This window comes from Lissotriton vulgaris, chromosome 3_1 (assembly GCF_964263255.1).
Source record: "Lissotriton vulgaris chromosome 3_1, aLisVul1.2, whole genome shotgun sequence".
Classification (NCBI taxonomy): domain Eukaryota; kingdom Metazoa; phylum Chordata; class Amphibia; order Caudata; family Salamandridae; genus Lissotriton; species Lissotriton vulgaris.
In genome coordinates, this window is record NC_141689.1 from 490,570,612 (window position 1) to 490,578,341 (window position 7,730).

Sequence of the window (7,730 nt, forward strand, 5' to 3'; positions counted from 1 at the left end):
TCACCACTCCCACTGGCGCACCGTCACATCGGACAGGTGGGTGCTGCAAATCGCCCGAAGGGGCTACTCCCTCCCCTTCGAGACGACCCCTCAAACCATGCCACCGCAACACCACCGCGTAGGAAGTTTCGGCCCTCTTGGCCAAGGGGGCCATCGAGCGCGTTCCCGGGCCGGAAGTAGGGTGTGGTTGCTACTCCCACTACTTTCTGGTACCCAAGAAGGGCAAAGGGGGCCTACGCCCTATCTTGGACCTACGGAACGTCAACGGCTTCCTCCGGAAGGAGAAGTTCAAAATGCTGACTCTGGCTCAGGTCTTAGCTGCCCTGGACCCAGGAGATTGGATGGTAGCGTTGGACTTGCAGGACACTTATTTTTACATCCCCGTTCTGCCGGCCCACCGACGCTACCTGCGGTTCACGGTAGGCCACAAGCACTTTCAGTTTACCGTGCTCCCCTTCGGCCTTACCAGCGCCCCACTGGTGTTTACGAAAGTGATGGCGGTGGTCGCAGCTCATCTGCGCAGGTTAGGGGTTTCAGTTTTCCCCTACCTCGACGACTGGTTGTTGAAGGCGGGCTCGCCCCAGACAGTCGTCAGCCACCTCCAGATGACGGCAGACCTCTTGCACCAGCTGGGGTTCTCCATCAATGTGCCGAAGTCACACCTGTGTCCCTCTCAGAAGCTCCTTTTCATTGGAGCGGTTCTCGACTCGGCGCAGTTTTGGGTTTACCCACCCGAACAGCGGGTTCGGGATATAGAGGCTCTGATTCCACTCTTTAAGCATTTATCCCGAGTTTCGGTCAGGTTGATGCTGCGGCTTCTGGGGCTGATGGGTTCCTGCGTCCTTCTTGTGCGTCACGCCCGTTGGCGGATGCGGGCTCTGCAGTGGGACCTGAAGTTTCAGTGGGCCCAGCATCAGGGCAACCTGTCCGACCATGTCCTGATCTCAGAGGGCACTGCGAGATAGCTGCAGTGGTGGCTCACGGACAGCGATTGGGTCAACGGCAGATGCCCTCTCCCTTCCCCAACCGGAGTACGTAGTTGTGACGGACGCGTCCCTCCAGGGCTGGGGAGGCCACATGGGAACGGCGGAAATCAGAGGCCTCTGGTCTCCGGTGGAGTCCCGGCTCCATATCAACCTTTTGGAGCTACGGACGATTCGTCTAGCACTGAAGGCATTCCTCCCCTCTGTCCGGGGGAGTGTAGTGCAGGTGTTCATGGACAACACCACCGCCATGTGGTACTGTAACAAACAGGGCGGGTGGAGTTGTGGACCCTCTGCCAAGAGGCTCTGCGCCTCTGGCAATGGCTGGAACATCATGGCGGGCCCTGGTGGTTCAACACCTGGCAGGTTCTCTGAACACCAGGGCGGACAAACTCAGCCGCCGGTGCATGATGGATCACGAATGGCGTCTGAACTCGGATGTGGCGCAAGGTCTCTTTCTGCAGTGGGGAGAGCCTTGGTTAGTTCTATTCGCCACCCAAGAGAACGTGTAATGTAATCAGTTCTGCGCGTTGGAATTTCCAAGGCGTCACTCGCTTGGAGACGCTTTTCGTCGCGAGTGGAGTTGCGGCCTGTTGTACGCCTTTCCGCCTATACCACTTCTGCCCAGAGTGCTGAAGAAGATCAAGCGCGACGGGCACAAGTCATCCTTGTGGTTCCGGACTGGGCACGAAGGTACTGGTATTCCGAGCTACTCAGTATGTCAGTCGATCCCCCGGTTCGTCTGCCTCTTCAGGAGGACCTTCTGTCGCAGCAGCAGGGGACGGTCATCCACCCGAACCTGTCCTGTCACCACCCCCATGCTTGGAGATTGAGCGGCGACAGATGAGGCCTTTTGACTTGCCTCCTGAAGTCTGTAACATCATTCTGGCAGCCAGGCGTCCCTCCACAAAGTCGGTATACGCCTGCAGGTGGATCAGATTTGTGGCATGGTGCACAGCAAAGGCTGTGGATCCTCTCTCTGCCCCTCTTTCTGAGGTTCCCCTCTTCCTTCTTTCTCTTGCCCAGCAGGGCTCTGCTCTGGGCACTATCAAGGGCTCCCTTTCTGCCCTTTCAGCCTTCCCAAGGCTGCGTGACCAGCCATCTTTGGTCAAGCCCCCTATTGTAAATCGATTTCTGAAAGGCATCACACACACGTTTCCACCTGTTCCCTTCGTGATGCCTCAGTGGGACTTGAACCTGGTTCTAACTTTTCTGATGTGCGCTCCCTTTGAGCCACTTCACAACTGTCCTCTCCTCCTTCTTACTCTGAAGACTGCTTTCCTGGTTACCATCTCCTCTGCCAGGAGAGTGAGTGAGCTCCAGGCCTTATCCTCTAAACCTCCTTTCCTTTCTGTCCATCCGGACAAGGTTGTGTTGCGGACAAGACCCTCTTTCCTGCCCAAGGTTGTCACGGCCTTCCACATCGGGCAGTCCATTACCTTGCCCACCTTCTTTCCGCCTCCGCATCCCTCGAAAGAGGAAGAGACGCTCCACCGTCTGGACCCAAAACGTGCGCTCTCGTACTATCTGGATCGCACACGTCAGTTCCGGGTGGATGACCAACTCTTTGTTGGTTACGTGGGCGCTAAGAAGGGAAAGGCGGTGCACAACCGGACCATCTCGCGGTGGATCATCTTGTGTATCCAGGCGTGTTACTCCTTGGCTAAGAAGGAACCCTCCGTTGGACTGAGGGCTCATTCCACTCGGGCCACGGCGACTACCACTGCCCTGGGCCGAGGAGTGCCCTTACAGGACATTTGCCAGGCAGCTACGTGGGCCTCGCTGCACACGTTTGCAAGACACTATTGCCTGGACAGCCAAGTCCGGAAGGATGGCTTCTTTGGACGTTCCGTCCTCCAGGACTTTCTGGTGTGATTATTGGTTCGCAGACCCACCACCGGGGTTGGTATTGCTGGGGTATCTATTCTAAGGTAAGGAATCTATCACTAACGTGTCTCTTTCAGATGCACAAGTTACTACTTGTGTAACGATATATCTGTAAGAGACATTAGTTAGTGATAGTTTCCTTACCGACCCACCCATCCTTCCCGTTTCTGCGAACCGATATCTAGGGTCAAGGTCATCCCCTTTCAGGACCCTAGTTTCATTGGCACCAGTGTTGGTTTTTAGCATGGCTCTGCTTTTCTGGCGCGGAAAAACTGTGTCTAAGAACTGACGTCAGCACGCGGAGGCGGCGTCTAAGTACTCCGACGGACCCGGAGCCGCAGACGACGCCTACCGATGCGCAAGGGTACTGCTACGCAAAAAATTCCGGATCCAGTCTGATGCCTGGGGATATTCTAAGGTAAGGAATCTATCACTAACTAATGTCTCTTGCAGTTACATCGTTACACAAGTAGTAACTTGTGCGTTAGTCTGACACACATGCATGTTAGTTGTCCTGTGGTTTTTGTTTTGGATGTAGGTGTTTGATTGACTTTTGAGTCGTGAAATTAAACTGAGTCCTTCAGAAGTAATCATCCTTCAGTTATCTTTATTGGAAAACTACATGGGATTACAGTTCTACAAAGTACCCCATATATGAGCAGATACTACACCTTGTCATAATGTAGCACGAACAGATGTGATCAAGGTACAACATAAGCCTCCATAACAATATATTATGGTAGTTAAGCATGAATGAATAAATTGAGATATGCAAAAAAAGACTGGGTGAGTTACTTGTGAAATTCTAGTCCTGGCCCCTTGATATACCTCCGTAGAAAATTGTTGTCCGGAGATTTTCATTTTTGATTTGTGTTTTTGTATCATTAGAGAAGTAATTTAGCTTGGGTAGACATTGCTGATCGAGGCAGAATATTTCTGGATGACATTTTTAAAATCGGCAGATGCTTTGCAGTGATGCTGTAATATTTCATGAGTGAGAATTTGGTGCACAGCCAAATTCCAAATGGAGGACAGTAATCCCTTTATTCTTAATTTGTAATATCAAACTACGCAATTTTATTGGTTTATCGGTTTATTCCATCTTGCTTTTCTTCATTCAAGTGTGCATTCATTCATTTAAATGCTGGGGAAATGTTTTTATGGAATCACTTTTCTATAAATACATTCATGAAATGTATCAATAACATTATAGTTTACCCCAATGCATTTTGGGCTGGTTTAGCCCTTCATCAGGGGATGTGTTCCGGAAAGTAAATGTAGCACATAGTGCGATATAGACTGCTTTGGCGGTGGAGTGCCCATCACCATATGTTCAGTGCTCAATCATACAAATCACTACTGTGCGATTTAGTTAATGCATGAATGCTGTTGATGGTGTGTTTACTTAGTGTATCAATAAAGTTGTGAAAGGCGGTTAAATTAATATTTAGAAATAAACGTACCTTGTCAGTGTGATAGTGACTGTGAATGATATAATTACTCTGTGTTTCAATAATGCTGACAGTAATCGGTTAGAAGTCGCCAAGGGTTTGTAAAATGGGTGCACATGAAGCAGTAAATATCACCAGTGAATGAGACCAGTGACCTAAATAATCACTCTGTGTGTCAAGGACTCTGACACCTGAAAAAATTAGTCACCACAGAGTGTAAACCCTTGGCGAGTCCACCTCCAGTTGTCAGTCAATTTGTGTTATAGATGCTTTCAGTTTCCCATCTTGTAGAAGTCTATATAATTTAAGTTACATTTTGTTTGGTTAATCACATGGCGAGTAGTGGCTCAAGGAACCTATGTACCTTACTAGAGTATGAACTACCTTTAATTCGTTTTTTAATTATACCACCAGGACATTATGGGGATAGAGATAATTATTCAGTTCGCTTTAGGCAATATCTGGAAAGATGGGTTTGGAATGCGAATATTCCATTTTGTTAATTAGTCATTTTTGAGGATATATGATTCAGGAAGAGGTGATGGTACTCAGTCTATAGCTAAATAGTGCTTTTCTTTGTCCCTAATATGATCCATAACGCCTCTTGCCTATTCAGGTCTGCAGTTGGATAAAGAGAGAAGTTTACCAGGCTCACACCTCCTAGTTTCTTTCCAAGTCTAGATTTGCGAAGTGTGAGTCTAGGCTTTTTGGTTTTCTAAAAGTACTTTAAGATTGGTATTCTAATGGATTTAAAGAAGTAGTTCGAAAGGTGCATCAGGAACGTACTAAGGTCTATATTAGCATAACTATTCTCTCCATTATCTGAATGGATTCCATTCTTCCTCAAAATGCTAAACGTGCCAAACAGGCCGCTCAGACCTATTACTACGCTGCTCATGCAGCGTCATGATTGGCTGGTGGAGGCAGGGAGTTCAGTGCTACACAGTGAGGACTGAGCAGTGGTGTCCAATGGCAGCGAAGAAGGTACGTTTTTATTTATCCAAATCTCACCTACCACCTCTGTTCCGCAGCAGCCGCCACTGATATGGATATGGGTTAAGGTCTGAGCAAAGCAGTTTTTACTCTCAGCACGAGAGATCAAGGATACGTGGATCACGGGGAGAGAGAAGACCAAGAGGTGGGCAGGTGAGTTTAAGAAATGACCTTCCATATGTACCCTTGTAGAACTGGGTGGCAGACTAGCTCTGTTTGTTTCCAGATAGAGAGAAATTACACAAGATCCTTGGGTGATAAGGACTGTTCAGGGGTATCCTATAGATTTTGTAGGGGTTCCTGTGCAGGAGTGTTGTCCAAGGCTTCTAAGGTTCTCAAAGTAGCAGGAGAGGTTGGTAATACAAGAGCAGGACACACTTTTAATGAAGGGGCTATTAAGAGGGCAGAACAGAGTATAACATGTTTTGTAAGCAATATCTTTTTTTATTGGAGAAGGACAAAGGGATGAGACGGTAATTAACTTGAGAGAACTAAACAACTGGGTGTTTAACAGTCACTTCAAGATGGAAGAAATACACATGTTGAGAGACTTGTTAAGGATAGGGAACTGGTTAACAAGGGTAGACTTTAAGGATGCTTATTTAACAATCCAAGTGTGTGTTGAGCACAGAGATTTCCTACAGTTCAGGTGGGACGGGAAGTGATGGAAATTCAAGAGAGTGCCAATTGGACAGACGTCATCTCAGTGGTGTTCTACGAAGGTCATGAAAGCGGTGATGGCTTTGTTGAGATCGAGAGGGGTATGGTTGATAGTCTATTTGGACACTGTGTTGATCATGGCCGGGGAAAGGGAGTTCGCTGTAGATCAGACCGAGTTAGCTGGGAGGATGTTCGAGAATCTAGGCTTTGTGGTGAACAAGGAAAAGTCTTGTTTAATACCTAAGCAGGAGATGACATTTTTAGATTTCCTGAGACAGACCTTGGAGGGTGTGTTGAAGTTACCATTGGAAAAAGTAAAGAAGGTATGCAAGCAGCTAAGGAGAGTGAAGCAATCAGTTCAAATATCTTTGCAACAGTTAGCAATGTTGTTGGGACTCTTGTCTGCATCCATTCAGGTGATTTTTCAAGCGCTCCTGCATTATCAAGCTCTTCAAAGATTGAAAGGTTATCATTTACGTATGGGAGCAAAGTATTCGCAGAAGATAGAGCTGAATCAGAGGGCAATGCAGCAGGTGAATTGGTGGTTAATGAACATGGAGTGAGGAACAGAAGGGTCCTTTTTGTGGAGGTCCCAGGGTGGTGATAGTCATAGGCAAGTTTGTATGTTTGGAGAGCACGGTGTGGAACGGTGACAATTGGAGGCTGTTGGTCAGAGAAAGAGCGGGAGATGCATATCAATTGTTTGGCATTACTGGCAGGATCGTTCGCAGTGTAGAGTCTTGTGAAGAATCTTGTGAGATGTTATGTGCTGCTGAAAATGGACTATGTTTTAGCGGTTTGCTATGTCAACAAGGTGGGAGGCCCACGATCGAGGGGGTTAGTGGAGTTGACAAAGGAGTTTTGGAGTTACTGCTTGAACAGGGAGATTATGGGTCAGGCTCAACATATTCCTAAGAAGAGCAATGTAGATTGATATTCTAAGAATTTAAAAGGTGCAAGCAATTGGAGAATGAACAGGGAGGTGTTTTTCAATTTGGATCAGGGATGGGGTCCGTTGGAGGGGGGGGAACTATTTGCTTACAAGTTGAATGCACAAGTACAGATGTTTTACTGTTGGAGACCGGACTCGGCACATATGAAGTGAATGCTTTAGTTTAGGATTGGGGAGGAAAGAGAGACTCTATGTGTTCCCACCTTTCTCATTGTTTCAGAGGGTGCTCATGAAGGTCAGCTGAAAGAGGTTGGAATTAGTGGTAGTAACTCTGTTTTGCCAGTCATAAGTGGCGTTCTTGAATGTGATGAGTCTATTGATGGATGATCCGGTGTTGTTACCTTGTTTTCCGTCGCTACTGGTGAATGTCCAGGGGAATTGTCACAAGTTGGTAACAGGAAGGCAGCTGGTTATGATGGGATAGTTGGTTTCAGGAGACTATGGCAAGTGTCCGAGTTATGGCAGGAAACTTCAGAGCTTATTAAGGAATCTTGGGCACTTGGAACATCAAAAGATGGGCTAGTTGTTGTGCAGCAAGGGCTTTGGCCCCAGTATCGGCACCTGTGGTGTGAGTGGCGAATCATTTGCCAGAATTTTTTTATTAAGGATTAGCATGTAATTCAGTGAACTTAGCAGATCAGCTATTTCAGCAGGACAGCACGCTTTGGTTAATAGAATAGTAAAGGGTGTGTGAATGGAATTTCCTTCCTAAAGCGAAGTATTCATCTTTATGGGATGTGTCGCAGTATTGAAGGAACTTGAAGGATGAGGAAGTAATGAGACAATGTCATTCAGTTGTCATGA